The sequence below is a fragment of the Asterias amurensis genome, chromosome 19, assembly GCF_032118995.1.
Source record: "Asterias amurensis chromosome 19, ASM3211899v1".
NCBI lineage: Eukaryota > Metazoa > Echinodermata > Asteroidea > Forcipulatida > Asteriidae > Asterias > Asterias amurensis.
In genome coordinates, this window is record NC_092666.1 from 14,312,816 (window position 1) to 14,329,118 (window position 16,303).

General features: G+C 38.2%; 1 long non-coding RNA gene across 1 annotated transcript; it reads right to left on the minus strand.

Annotated features, from left to right (window-relative positions):
* Positions 1–3,581: 3,581 nt before the first annotated feature.
* Positions 3,582–11,132, minus strand: LOC139951700 (uncharacterized). Its single transcript, XR_011787822.1, has 5 exons — positions 11,047–11,132; positions 10,614–10,674; positions 9,516–9,614; positions 4,269–4,333; positions 3,582–3,700 (listed from the first exon to the last, which is right to left on the minus strand). It is a non-coding gene; the product is annotated as an uncharacterized lncRNA (long non-coding RNA).
* Between the last annotated feature and the right edge of the window lie 5,171 nt (positions 11,133–16,303).

Below are 16,303 nucleotides of genomic sequence, written 5' to 3' on the forward strand. Positions count from 1 at the left end.
GAACTAACACAGTCGGCCATTTATGGGAGTCACAAATTTGACTCCCATAAATGGCCGACCATGTATGTCGACGAGGTAAAACGAAAAACCATGCAATTTCGAGGCATATTTGTGTAGATCATTGTATTCTACTTTTACAACATCTTTCTAACCATATCGACTTTATAACAAACGGTTACAGAACGCTTTTCAAAGACCAACTCGACCAATCCAAGGCAACGTGTTCCTTTAACACAGCACACTTTCTTTCAGTTAATTTTAATTAACTGCTGCATGCAAAAATTAATGTAAATATCTACAATGTATCTGTGTAATTATTATTAATATGTTAAATAATTGTAAATATGTTGTTGCAGAGTTTCTATACAGACAAGGACGAGAAAATGGTGCTTTTAGCTGTTCCATAAAACAACCGTAGTGTTAACCATAAACAGCCGTGGTGTTTACCATAAAACAGCCGTTGTGTGAACCATCAAACAGTCGTGGTGTTAACCATAAAACAGCCGTGGTGTGAACCATAAAACAGCCGTGGTGTTAATCAGGTACTCCACATATTATAAAGTTTGGGGTTTGCAAATTCAAAATTTGTAAAAACGACTCATAGTTTTCGCTGAGGACGTAGTAGTCTTCCCACCATAGTGGACGTTGTTGTTATTGTTTTTGCTCGGTAAGATTACTCATTGTCGACTGCATTTAAATAAAACAATAACAAATCCGGGTCAAGCTATTGGTGGCGTGCTATAATTCAGTTGGAAGTCGTGAAGTTACAGTTGACAAGTTGCGTTGGAGTACCTGGTAAGTGCAGCCCACCCAATAAAATTGTACATTTAAATTCAGCATTCCATAATATCCCACCTTCATGTCATTGTAATGATTATTATCTATACTTTTAAACAGCTACCTGAGCGGAATGTTTTCAACAGAAACGGTATTTTTACTTGTTTATAATGCACTTGTTCACCATTTTAATGTAATTTTGATATGTGTGTACACTTCTGAACTTTTCGTAATTATCGATTAAAAAATCAGGCCCCTACCTAAAGGTTTTTTGAAAAACTAAAAACACTTCTGCCGTTGAGAGCGGGCGTCAAAGGACAATGCCGCTGACGTCATTTGTGGGAGTTTGCTTTATTATACATCAACGCTGCAACAAAGCGACTTTATCTACTTATGACGTTTTGAGAGTGATTACGTAACGGGGCTTTTCGCAAATCTCGGAGAAAAGCTCTGGACAAGGGCATACAAAATGATTGTTTTTTTACACAATTGAAACCTATTTATAATCATATGACTCGATTTCCTTATTCATCGAAAACATTTTAAGTGGAATTCAGCAAAGTTCACGACTTGGCATTTTCGTTCAGGCAGGTCTTTAAGCATTCATTCATACCATTATATATTCAAGTTGAAATATTTCTGTGTACTTAAATTTATATTATTCCAGATTATATTAAAAAAAAAACATGTTATTGTTCCTGTGTTTGTAAACAATTTAAATGTAATTGTAAATAACAAATGTTGCTAACAGCTGTGTTTCTTATTGTTGCTTTTGTTTCTGTGTTGTTTCTTATTGTGCTGAGGATACTGTGACTACAACCTATAGAGACTCTAAACCCCACAGTTTACTAAAAGGTGAACATGCCATAATTTCAACTTATCTCTTCAAATTCAGATCCTGTAGTTCGGACCCTATAGTCTCCAGAGTTTTTTTTAGCAGCGACTCTGACCTTGATTGGTAGACATGATTTAACAACATTTGTTTTTTACGAAAACCTCTGACTATTTGCTGACATTATAATCTGGGTAATAAATTGGGTAATAAGTGAAATGATTAAATCTGCTTCGGTGACTTTCTTTCCTACAGAAGTATTAAAGTGTATGCATAAAAATACACATAATCTGCATACAATATTTTAGTAACCACCAGTTAACTTTGCACCGATAGCAGTCGTAAACAACTAAGCTATGAATATTAATTTTGGTTTTGCACTTTACTCAGTACTTTCCCCGTGTCCTGTGATATCGGGTGGGAGTCGAACCCACGACCTTTAATAATAACAATAATCCAAATCATTGTAAGGTGAAACCAAGATAAATATTCAGTATCCCCGGTGCAAACTTAAACAAATTATATAAAATTAAGCCATGGTCGGGAAGAATTGTGGTCGGTCGAGGGTGATACCTATCGTCTCCTCCTGGGTGAACGTCGAACCATGCCCTCTGCCCTCTGCCGTGTTAGAACGTGGTTTTACGGGGGAGAGCTGACTGCCGTGGCGGCCGGAACTACGGTCGGATTGTGCTCCGGACCGGGCGGCAGACCTAGCTACCCACACAGCATACCGACGTCGGGCTGACATTAAAAAGGGTCAATTTAGGTCGGTGAAGGTCGCCGTCGGTGTCTGACGTTTGTGTGACGTCATATTTTGGTCAGTCTATGACGTTCAGGTTGGTGATTAAATTTTGACGTCAGAAATACGTCAAACTGTTGTCAAATTGAGACGTCAGTGAGGTGTGAAACTATTGACGTTATTTAGACGTCGTTATTTGGTCATGTGTAGATGTCATTTTGAAGTCATAATGCTGACGTTTTTGCAACGTCATATTATGGTCAACCTGCGATGTCATTTTAGCGACCAATTATTGACATCAATATAACGTCATTTAATGGTCAATTTTTTGACATCAGTTTAGCGTCGAAATATTGTAGTTAGTTAGACGTCATATTTAAGTCAGGTTTAGATGTAATTTTGAAGTCATTATGCTGACGTTTTTGCAACGTCATATTATGGTTAACCTGCGATGTCATTTTGGCGACCAATTATTGACATCGATATAACGTCATTTAATGGTAAATTTTTGACATCAGTTTAGCGTCGAAATATTGTAGTTATTTTAGACGTCATATTTTGGTCATGTTTAGATGTTATTTTGGAGTTAAACGCGGACGTTAAAATAACGTCATATTAAGGTCAACCTGCGATGTCATTTTGGCGTCAAATTATTGACATCAGTAAAACGTCATTTAATGGTCAACTTTTGACATCAATTTGGCGTCGGAATTAAATAGTTAGTTAGACTTAATATTTTGGTCACGTTGAGATGTAATGTTTGAGTCATTATGCTGACATTAATACAACATCATTTTTGGTCAAGCTGTGATGTCAATTTGGCGTCTAATTATTGATATCAATTAAATATCATTTAATGGTCAACTTTTGACATCAATTAGCGTCGGAATTAAGTAAATAGTTATACGTCATATTTTGTTCATGTCAAGATAGAGTAAAATGCTGGTACGTTGTTAATACAATGTCCATTTTATAAGGTCATCCCGTGATGTAAATTTGGCGTCAATTTACCGACATCGGTAAAATGCTATTTGAAGGTCAACTTTTGACATCAATTTGGCGCTGATATATTGTAGTTAGTTTCTGACCAAAGTATGACGTCTAATAGACGTCAAGACCAACGTCTAACTGACGTTGAATTAACATTGTATCAGTGTAGGAATGACGTCAAACAGAGTCATGCAACGTCAGTTAGACGTTGGGTTTGACCAAAAACCTATGTCAATTTGACGTCGCGCATGGGTGCAAAAATTACGTCACTTTAACGTCAAACATTCAGGTCTGACCTGAAAATGACGTCATAACAACGTCGGTCTGCTGTGTGGGTATACACCCTCTCAGTGATTCCGCGGCTGCAATCAAGAACCAACAGAAACACTTTTTAAAAGTACTGCCTATTTCATCTTTTTTCTCGTTTAGGTTTATTAAAAAATACATTGCAACTAAACGACCGAATTGAGTGATTTAAAGGGGAAAAATACTATTTCTTAAGCGCCCTTCGAAGCATTTACGTAACAGCTTGATATAATGTGGAGCTAACATTGTGACGCACTTTGGGCAAATTATAGACTTAATTGGCTCATAGTCCAAATCCCTTGGCAATCTCAGAAAAGTATTGTTTCACGCGGGACCACAATAGCTACACTTTGACGGCGGCGGGTATGCGGGTATGCTTAGGGACCTCCCGCACGAGAACGGGACTTGAACCATTTTTGTTTTGGGTAGTAACAACAAATCGTGGTACATGTACTTTTCGAACGATTGGCACCCTTCCTCTCCCAAATAAATAACGACAGTATCCTTAAAACTAAGTTAAAGTGCCAACCCAATAGAAGTGGCGCTTGGCCATAGGCATTTAAAACATATTGTTTGTCTTACCTTTTTTAGAAGTTTACTTTTAAATTTTAGTTTTTCACTCACCGACATCATTATGTCTGTGCCATCACGGACCCTCTCAGACTTCTTTCTACCAATGACTGAAATGACTAGATAAATAACAACAAAGATGACAAGATGAATATTACAAGAAAATTAGTTGTGTCTTTTCTAGGTGACGTCACCACTTTTGGCTTAAGTCATGCTCACGTATTGCGTCTGCACGTACGTACCTGACGTGAAAAAATGGCAACTTCATCACGTATGCTTAAAAAGTTAAATTTTTACAACACTTTTTTCATGTTCACGTTCACGTTTTTGCTCGCGCAACGTGCAGCTAACCTCCCCAGTATGGCTCTGATAGCAGCTGTTATATCGGGCTCGACGTTTCAAAATACTCTGCTCGTCTTCAACAAGAAGTGATAGTTCTTGTTATTTCATACTCACCTACAACAGTAGTCTTGTTCCAAGACCATTGGTGTTGCGCGGTAACACACGATCAACGTTCCGATCTCTGCACGACAAAAACTGTACACGCTTTGTAATAACCGAACGCTAGCGGGCGCTCTGTTTCTCTGATTATGATCTCACCATGGTGAGATCATGGTGAGAGAGATCAGAAAAATCAGAGAAACAGAGCGCCCGCTAGCGTTTGGTCATTACAAAGCGTGTACAGGTTTTGCCGTGCATAGATCGGAACGTTGATTGTGTGTGACCGCGCAACACCAATGGTCTTGGAACCAAGACTATAACAAAGTCGACAGAGAGAAGAATAAAAGGCCTAATAGCCGCTAGCGCCCACCCATGTGCTGCATTATGTAATCGGCCCCTACCGAAGTGCTGGTTTTCGCGGGAAACAGACAAAAACATCAAGCTGAAACAACGTTTGTTACACAACAAACAGTGGCACACACACACTTGTTGAGTTTCCGAATCTGCTGAAAAGTAATGATTAAATCGGCCAAAGAAACCATGGATCGTCATTTAATGCAAGCAGAGTAATTTCGGAATTATAATTATTTCGTCGGTGAGCCCTTTGGATCAACGAAAAGTGGAAATGTCTCTGCGAGAAATGGAGTGCCCTGTGTGCCTGGCTGCCGGCCGGAAGCATCAACCTTGAATGCTCAGCCTATATGGGGATGGCTCAGAATCAAGATTGCAAGGTATTTAGGTATTTAATAGTCTATCAATTCATGATAAAATCATACCCTGTTCCAGCTAGGAAGTAGAAATTCACAAACCGGCAGATTAGAGTTGCAAACCTCTGCTGAATGTTCAACACGGTTATTTACATTTTGCAAGCCATAAAACTACAATAAGCGTATTCCTTACTAAGTAAAAGCATGGAGAAAAGCCAACAGTGCAACTGGTACTGCTTGTATTTTGTAACAAATAATATTGCCGGCGTAAACGCAGCAAAAGTTCCTTCGTCTGTACGAGTCAAATCTTTAAATAATCCGTTTACAAACTGCCTAATTTGTAACTAACCATGACAAGATTTAGTTTATAGCGGTCGTGTCACGATTCCTCACCGCATACTTTAAAATAAATATTAAAAGAACGTTTAATATATGTAGAAGAGTCATCATATGCATCAAAATCACATCACCTTCAATTTAAACTGTTAATATTATGTCCTAGACACCCCCTCCGTTATTTACTTTTCTTTTCCGCGAACTTGATTGATCAATGGATTTTTTTTCTTCCTACGAAATTGCCACTCTCATAATGCTTTTTAATGGGATTTTTCCGCTTTCTTTTCTCTAAATCGATTTAAAAGAGGGAATCCTTAAAAAGAATCAGGGAAAAATAATTGCCGCCAGGCATGTGCACGGCCGAATTTCATGGCTCTGCTTACTTTGCAAAGAACTTTGCGCCTACGTAAGCGTGATTTAGCGCTTACACGGCCGGGCTGCATGGATAGCCATGATTTAAAAATAATATAAAGGATTGTTAACATGCATCGAGAGAACCGAAAACAAAGACAAACATCAAAATATGTAATTAAGCATAAAACATTTTCAAAGCATTAGCTTTTACACACCATTTAAATGATGTACCAAGTACCTGATTGTGGTGTAGTTAATGTTAATGTTGATTCCCAAACTAAACTATTTTTTGTAAGCAGTTAGTTCAGAGGCCCTATTCTTTCCACCTGCACGGCACAACAGGCTGCAAGGGACGACGCCATCTGGTTTTCTGTTTACGGTTTCTGTTCTTGTATGATGGAGACCATTGACTGTCTTCATCACAGCAATGTTGATCAATTTAACGGTTATATAGCCTCCATGAATGCACAAAATAAAGGTTCTGACCCGGTTCAGAACATCTGACAATTTTATTCCATCTACATGTATCACCGCTTTGTACACTATAGATATCGAAAGGTGCTTGAGATCCAGTAATGATGAATCAGATGCGGCAAAGGAAAAAGTCATTTGGATGTGGTGGGTAAAAATGTCTCCACCAAAGCTGGTGTGCTTGTCTGCATTACATTTAGTGTCATCAACTGATATGCAAGGCTGTCGAATGTTTATGTATGGACAACAATGTTATAGGAAGGATTTATTCCTCCATGGGACAACGTACTGGATGGGATAGGGCTCTTTATAACCACGAATGTCTTTCACCTTTACTCCCATTATACATGTAGTCTTATGATGAGAAACTTAACCTGTCACTTAAAAACAATTTTTTTAAGGCAAATATAGTTTTTGCATGTTTTTGTAATGTTCCCCTACATATGACTTGCACACAAACAGTTCGTGCTCAGTCATTACTCATGGTTAACTTATTTATTGAATGCAACCATGGGGGTACAGAACTCGACTTTCATGGCACAAAAGTCATACGTAGCACCCATTATTAGAACCAATATTATTATGTGAACAAACTTGACAAAGGCATTTAGTTTTTCAACAAGAAGTGTAACGGCGACGACCCGCCCCACACATGATAATGTCAGATTTTTTTTAATGTCCAAGGGTCTAATTAGGCGAATAATTTTCGTGTCAGGAGATGAAAATTATTTCAGCATGTAAAACGTATTTTCGTGACGTTGTGTTATTCGTTTCTCAAAAAAAAACTACACCACCTCAGCATTTTAATGTAAGCTTTTGACGATCATTATCTTCACACGGTGTAAGTCAATCTGTGGACATTGTAATTTTCGAATGCGCGGCTTATTAACCGTAAGACTAAGAAGCAGGATGACCATTCTAGGAAAGGGCGTGGTCGCTTTCCGATTGAGGCAGAATGAACTGATGTTTTCTTTGAACAATAGTTGTTGTTTGTCACTGTCAGCATGACAGTGTTGCAACATTTGTTGTTAGGTGAATGTATTATATGACTGGAGTTGGCCTTACTCTGTCCTTACTCTACCCATGGTCATACTGCATAATGACCATGCATTATGACGATACCTTACTGCAGGCATCCCTAAATAACTTACCAGTGCCAGAGCAAGGACCAGCTGTCAACAAATGATGCTGGTTCCTAAACTACTTTACACCTTTTTATGTCTCGTCATCATATTTAACTTGCTATGACTAGTGGCCAATCCGAAACCTGAGGTGAAAGTTGTTTATTACACAACTTGTTCTAAGTTAAAGAAAATAAACTTTAACAAGGATCACCATAATGGCAGCATTTTTTTTTTTTTTGGGGGGGGGGGGGAAACAAATAAAAAAACAAAAACACAAAGTAATTAATCCAGTGATTGATTTCCCCCAAAATCAGTATACTACATTGTAATTGTATTATTTGACAGAACTTGTTTTTCTTTGTAGGGCCTACTTGAAAACCCATTATTTCATGGAGATATCCTAAAGTACAGTTAGGCTACATTAGGGAGACCATCATTAATATTTTCGGTCCATGATCCCAAAAGGTGGAGCATAATGGCGAAACCATTAATGATGAAAATACCTCTATGACCGGACAAGCCGAAGAGAGTTGAAAGTTGTTCAGACAGGTAATAATTTTGGTATTATCAGACAATTTGAAAATACAGATCACAAGGCTTGACAGGACAATTTGAGAAATGCTGTCCCTTGGTGTTCACTTGTTTTCAAGACGCAATGTTCTTGATTTACGAACAAGCTTAATATAAACTGGTACTAAGAAACAGGCCACATTTGTCGACAGCTGGTCTTGCCCCAGCACTGGTAAATAGTATTCAGGGATGTTTTAGGGACCATCATTACTGCAGGAAGGCGGTCACCCGTTAGTAATTAGGTTATGTAACACAGCTCTGTGGGTCAGGCCATGGCAGAGTTAACATTTATGCCAACTAAATAACAAATTGATGAACAAAATCTCAACATAAAATCGAAAGGAAAGAAAGTTTACCACCGAATAGATAATGTATATTTCAAAATTGCCTGAGTTGTGTTAATTTCAAAGAAGCAAGGTTTTATTGTGACATTAAAACGAAGTTTTCAAATCATGCATGTACATAATTTTTCAGCTGTTCAGATTTTGAAATTTCATTTTATCAGACAATAGCTTTTTATTTTCTGTGGTTTCTTTTAAATTTACACCACTTTGTTTTATATGTCAGATTGATTTTTACAATTTCGAAAACAAAATACAGTAATGAATTTGCCAACAAATTATTGGAACATAAACAATTGTAGTTTTTTTTTATTTTTGTCCTGCTGTGTAGGCCTACTTGCACTAACACTTATAATCATGGGGATTATGAAGTACATCATTGACTTATACATTTACAATTATGGTGACCCTCAATGAATAAATAAATCAGTAAAACAATTGTAGTCCTTGACAGACCTTGTTCTTCTGTGTAGGGCCTACTTGAAAACCTTTTATTTCATGGTTATATCTTAAATATTGAGACCATCATGATTCCATAGTCCTAAATGGTGAAACCACTATTCCTCCATGGTGAAAATAGGGGGAACACTGAATCCAGTCTACACACACATAGATACTGCATACAGTACGCCATGGGACCCACTTCTAGAGAGCATTCATCTGTAAGTTATTGGTTACATAATCGGACAAGGTTTTTGCAAAGGTCAGATCGTTGCTATGACTACTGGACATTCCGAAGCCTGTGGTGAAGGTTCTGGTTCTGGTGAATAACTGCACAATCTCCACATATCGGGATGTACACGTTAAGAAAGTCTCCACTTAGGTGGCAGAAAGGTGGGGGGGTCATGTTAAAAAAAAAAAGCTCTATCTTCTTTGCGTTCACGCAGGCAGGGTATAATAATACATGCACTACTGCAGTGTTTTATAGGTCTGTTACCGACTCCAAATTGCTCTTACCCCAACGATTCTCCCTGCACTGACAGGCAGAGTACCAGTGAAACACACACGACTCCTTGCCGCAGAGAATTCATCCCAATGGTCCGTGTGCTTTGCACTCTGTCAATAGAACAGTGGGTGATTTTATATTCACTACCTCATGGGGACCGAAAACACAACAGTAAAAGCCGGTTCATACCGGATGCTTTGCGCGATGCGCGAATTTCAATGCGTCAAAAAGGGAAATGGAGTGCGTTGTGTCACCAAAATTCGCTTCGTATTCGCATTTGCAGGAAGTATGAACCGGCTTAAAGGGGAAAACAAAGGGTATTCATAGACCTTTATCACGCTGTCACCATCTTGGTCGTGTTCCCTGTTTCCAATATAAGTAATGAATGCTACATTCATTGCGCAAATATGGCACCAGACTATTATTTCATCCAGCCTCAGTTTGGTTACAGTGAGTTGGAATTGAGTAAAATCAAGATGGCCACACCGTGATAAAGGTCTATAGGGGAATTCTAAATCCACAAGGATCTTATAGTACACTGCAAATCACGTTGGTCAACATTTGCCGCACTTTTTTGCCCAACGTTGGTTTAAATATCAACTGACTAGGCATAACATAACCAACTGTGGTTGGGCAATAACTTTTATCCAATAGTTGGGCAAACAGTTTGACAAAACCAGTTGGTCAAATCATTTTACCCAGCAGTTGGGTAACTTTTGACCAATAGTTGGGCAAGTTTGTTTACCATTATGTTGGTAAAAATGTTACCCAATAATGTAATCAGTTGATATTTAAACCAACGTTGGGCAACCGTGTTGGGCAAAGGTTGCTACCCAACAAAAGCAGCAATGATTGATTGTTTGTTGGTTACTCTTTGTTCAATGGTTGGTTGGGCCAAATGACAAAAAAATACCAGTTGATCGTCCGGATTTTTCCAAAAAGATGAAGATGAGGGCCTTTTTATTTATGTATTCTTCCAAACGTAAAATATGATGGTTGCAACAACAATTTTAAAAGGGCATCTGCTGGTACATCTAACTCTTTCCACACTGGATTCATCTGATAATTATGTGCAGTCAATAATGTTTTCAGCTAGCATTCCTCCTCACTTCTGCTTAAACTTCTGCTTTGTTGTAACTGCTGGAACTGGGCAGCGTAGTATTTTTCAATCTGATGAGGTAAATAAATGCATCATGTCAGAAGTAAAAGAGTCAGCAATCAACAGACGGTGTTCATTGCAATTTTTATTATTTATAGTTTTCTTTTTTAAAATTACCATTTCCGAAGCATTTGGGTCTATGTAATTATGTCGAGATAACTGAGCCCGATCTCAAAAAGTCTGGAACACAACGGATTCCGCCCTGTTCACATGGGAGCATTGTGCACACACTCACAATGTATCGCTTGCATCAAACTATGTATGTGTAAGGTGGGCTCCGTCCTACTTGACTTACTATTGTTCTGAAAACTATGTGTCACTACACATGAATCAGTGTATTCTATGGGTAAACCTTTAAATGTCGGCTGTTGTTAGCATCTTACCTATAACGTTTTAGAGAAGCACTTCATCCCCTAATCTCGAAGAGTATTTTTGACAGACAGCCGCCATTTATGTTGCTTGTTATGCGTTGCGTGCTTAGCATGCTAGAGGGAATTCCCCTTTTGCTGGGCGCTGGTGCGCCGGCTGCGGTCCGTGCATCAGCTGGCATTGCGGGTACCCCGCGCGGGTATAGCCCTCCGTCTGTGATATGAATACTTGAGGAAACCCACTCCCCCTTTTATAATTCTACCAAAATCTTCGTATCCGGGGAAACAGAAAACACTCCAGGAAAGATAAGATTTTAAAGTCCTGAGGAAACTTTATATGTGATACAGAACAAATTTTCATATCAACATCTGACATATCATTTACTTTGGTGATACAGGATTCGTTTTCAATTCTTTGAGGGTTAATTTTTATATCTTGTTATGACTGGTTATCTTTATTAAACCACTCAATGTTTGGATGCCTGGTCACCCGGATTTTCTAGGACATGTGCAATAATACAGTCACAACTATGAAAGTGTGCTATTTGGGACTAGAGCCAAACTCCACTTCACTGAGGGAAATTTACATGCGGAGACCGTTGACAGCAAGCCTTTTTAAGATATGGCGAACACAACGCTACAACATTAAATTGTGGACAATTTGTGTGTATTATGCACCCAAACCGCGGTACACTCCTATCGCGTCCGCCATACTTCAAAAAAGCTTATACCAGTGATAATGTTGATCATTTTAAGTATTGTTGATCGCTTAAGGTGTCTGACTAAATCAATCTTTATCTTGGAGTGATGCACACATTGAGAAACAAGACTGTTCAGGGGTCGAAATTGCCACTAGCCCGCTAGCCCGGGACTACCAGATTTACAGCCGGGCTACTGATTTTTCCAGTTTGATAGCCCGACGGGCTAGTGGAAAAACAATGCAAAAATCATCATTACAAACAACAAAGAACTGTGCTATGGTGTATTATAAAGTTTGAGCCGTGACGCGAGACATAATGTGTCTTTCGGGCAACCAAAATCTCATCAGGGCTACTAAAAATTATTGGTTACTAGCCCTGCTGACTACACTGAAAATACACTTAATTTCGACCCCTGCTGTTAATAAACGTGTGGGGGTTCTCTGGAGGGATAATAAGTGTTCTTCCTTTTCACAAACTCTAAACAAACTGGTTACACAAAACTCTGATAGTACTACGACTGGTTCAAACATTGGTATCAAACTCTCACAAAAATTGATACAATCCAAAAGATTGCTGGTCGAGATATCCTTGGCCTCAGTCTGGAGATCCCAAACTGTTTCATTTACTTTTGGTTTGCAGTTGTTAATTGAAAGAAAATACTCATTTAACCACTTAATTTATAAGAGTCTTAGTTCCGGACTGACACGAAACTATGCAATGTTTTCATCATTGGACTGCACACTGTTACAAAATCAGATCGGTTTTTAAGGTAATCTAATTTTCCACACTGCCAAATCTAATTTCTGATAAACGTAAGTTTTCTGCTCTTAGGGCCAACTTAAGGAACTTGCCCTACACTTAAAGAAATTATTATAATCCGAAGGAACACAGGGGACCATTCTACAGCACAGCGACTCCTCTCGTTGAACTTGACTTCTCCTGAGCAGACGCTTGGTGGCGCTCTAAACTTACCCTCAAAATGAATGCCCACACACCGTTGGAATTGTCAGTCATTTCCATCCGTCATTTACGAACAGTTTTAAAAGAATGCCAGGCTCCATGACTAAAGTATGCCGGTTCTTACTGTGTTTGTTACGCTTTGTGATAGCTACGGTCACACTTAGTAATGACACACGACCCCAAACGCACAAATCTCTTAGTAAATTGCTTACACATGAACAATAAAGTCTAATAAAACAAGTTTGCAGTTCCCTTAAGACCGAACAAGTTGTCATTTTTAAAATTCATGCTTTTATTTTCTGTATTTTTGTAACATGATATGTTTTTGTTGGAGGGGTCTGGGAGGGCACATCGCTTTGATGACAGTTTTTAAAACTTTTGCCTTACCCTGGACGGCCCCTGCCAACAAAAAATTATGTCCGAAGATTTAAACTAAAATAATTAAATAATAAATAAGTTATTTAATTTTCTTATGATGAATACTCTTACGATATGGTGAATTTCGTCACACTCCCTTTTCTGAATCCTTTTTGCTTTAATTATGTAAACAAAAACGGCACACAAACATAATTAGCTATGGGGAGAGTTGTTTTGCATTGTGGGTCAAAGATTTGGTTCTGCCAGATGGCGGACTGTATACAGTTAACAAAGTAACAGGAAAACAACCCAGTTTCGAGGCGTTATTGTTCACCGTAATATATTCTGCTCTAAGTTGGCAACAACATTAACTTCTTAACAACTTTTTATAAACCCGAAGCGCCCAATATATACGAAAACATGTCCCTTAGACAAACGAAAGAAACACTTGAGGAGCCTTCATCCGTGTTTTACTAGTTTTATCTATAACTCTATAAATTTATAATAAACCTTGGATTGAAGATAACAGTAATACATCCCCGTGTGTACATTGCAAGGTGAGCCCGCCCTCTATTCAAACGTGCACTGGTCCCCTGCCTCTCATATCCGCAACATAAAAACACGTATCGGTTTTACAGAACCAACGATTTCATTGGCTAGAATGATTTCATTGGATAAACGGGCAGTGACGTAAGCTTTCCATATCTGTTTTTTGATTGGTCAAAAGTAATGTTTAGCAGCTACGCTCGTATGCGTGAGCAGCTACACTTTCGGTCGTTTGTATGCAGCGTGCATTGTGTAGGCAAAATTATTAGATGTTAAATTTTGATTTTACCCACTTTCCCGAGTCCTGTGAAAAAATATCACAGGCATATTACTCGGGTGGGATTCGAACCCACAACCCTTGCAATTCTAGAGCAGTGTCTTAATACCAACTAGACAACCGAGATTGCCCGGTAGCTGGAGGCAGTTCGAATCCTATGTTTTGGGAGCGGGTACCGCAACGATATAGGTGAAAGGTGATTATGGACAGGGATTGACGTAGGCTAAAAGCACGTAATATCTGGCGTTATGTTTAGGATAATGGGTACTACGTGGACTATCATGACTATGTTCGTACAGAGACAGTACTCCGCCGACTTTTGATGAGCATAGTTTTCCCACAGTCCAGAGTTGTACTTTGGATTTACTTTTCTAAATCAACTTCGAATTTAAATGTAAATATTGAAAACCTAATAATTAATAGTAGCACAAGGGTTCACTCATTTTAAAGATTGATTTCCTGAACACTAAGGTTTTGCTTTTTGAACTTTTTATTGATTACCTTTATTTATCAACGTTGCACAATCTTGGTTACATTGATTATTTTATAAATACAAATGGAAATTAAAAGTATAGGAAATGTCACATTACAGAAAGACACTCTAACCCCGAGCGTCTTTGTACAGCTTTAAATTACCAAACGGTTATTAGGCAAAATGTCCACATGCAATGTACAGTCAAAACTCCTTCAATCCGGCAATCTCAAAGCCTGGCAAAAAGGGTCACTTACAATGACAACTGTTTGGACCAGTACTATAGTACTATTTATTTCAATAATAGTTTTTGTTAACGTACAAAACATAATATAACATCTTGTTTGAACAACAATGACGGCACCATACATGTTAATCTGGGAGGGGGCAAGAGCGGACGAGCTGAAAAAAAAAACCAGAAAAAAAAAAGGTTTTGGTTGAATTTTGTTCTGCTGTAAAAGCAATGAACCAAAGTTATGAACTTATACCAGCCGTGTCTTGGGCTCGGGCCGAGTGGTAACGCGAACATTATCTGATAATGTGGTGCAATTGCTTTGGGCTAAACTCAATGTCAGCCGTGGAAGGGGGTTTTGCAATGGGTTTTTTTCTGTACATCAAAATTGCCATCCTCAACAATTTTCCCTTTTGTTTTTAAGGATTTTATTGAATCGATTTTAGGAAAGTACAATCCCCATTGAAACGCACTACGACAGTGGCAATTTTGATGTACAGAAAACAACTTATGGGTTGAGAGGGTGTTTAAATTTTGGCCCAAACTGGGTGAGCATAGACATTTTTTGTAATTTTGCTGCCCTCTCCCCAGCGTTACCCCTTGTCAACAATATTGAGATGTATCACAGTTCAGCAACATGAAAATAAGTGTATACTTTTTACAACTTGATCAAAATGCTCAATACACTTTTGGGAACACTAGGTGGCAGCAGATTCCAATACCGGGTAAACCCAACAAGAAAGGTTAGGTTACAGTGGAAGCACTTAAATACTAACAATTAAAAAATGCTTGTGCTTTCGTAACAATAACTCCTTCATCAGATGCAAATCCATTGTCCTCGCAAATGTGCCTTTGCTCAGAACTACGAAAACAATTACCTGGTAAGTCTGCTGCCACCTAGCGTTTAAAAGTATCCCAGTGGGGAGTGTAAATGGTCTACTCTTTAATAGCTGCAAGCAAAATAACAATCGTGCATACAAAGCGGGGCTTGCAACAGCATGGTAAATCCAAATTACGGGGACCGTAGGTAGACTGAGTGCGAAAATCATCAAACACCAGAAAACAAAACAAACATAACGGACAATTTTGTATAAACCTGTTTTGTACACAGTTATCCCAAGTAGTTTTTGACTCTATAACAACAACACCTTTTTGGCATGTTAACCTTGTGTTACTCTGAATATTAATTTCCTTTCGATTTGAAGTCACAATTTTTAACATTCATTTTGATTTCTGTATACAATACAATGTACCATCGTTTTGCTGATAAGACTAAACAAATTTTAAATATATAATTATAAATAATGATTATGTTGAACATTTCTAGTGCACTATGTCTGTCAATGATGACACTCCAGGCACAAAAACAAAATCTATCAGTAAAACATACACAGGGTGGGATTGATTGGGTAATTTAAAAGTTACTTCAAACAGTTGACATCTTTTCCCTCTCTCTTTAACGATTCATAACCCATCACTCTTTCTTATACATGAATGACATTTTGTTAAGGTACGTGTATAAAATGACTAAAACCCACATACTATAATCAGCTTATTGCTTTCCAATTATATATAAATGTAAAAGAAAAAAAAAAAACTTTTGCGATGCAGTTCGGATATCATTATATCTCACTGCATTTTTATAGCAATAATTAGCAGGACACCAGTCACACATTGTACACGTGGCATGGTATTTTAGCTGGTGACCTTTCTGGTTAGCATATTCG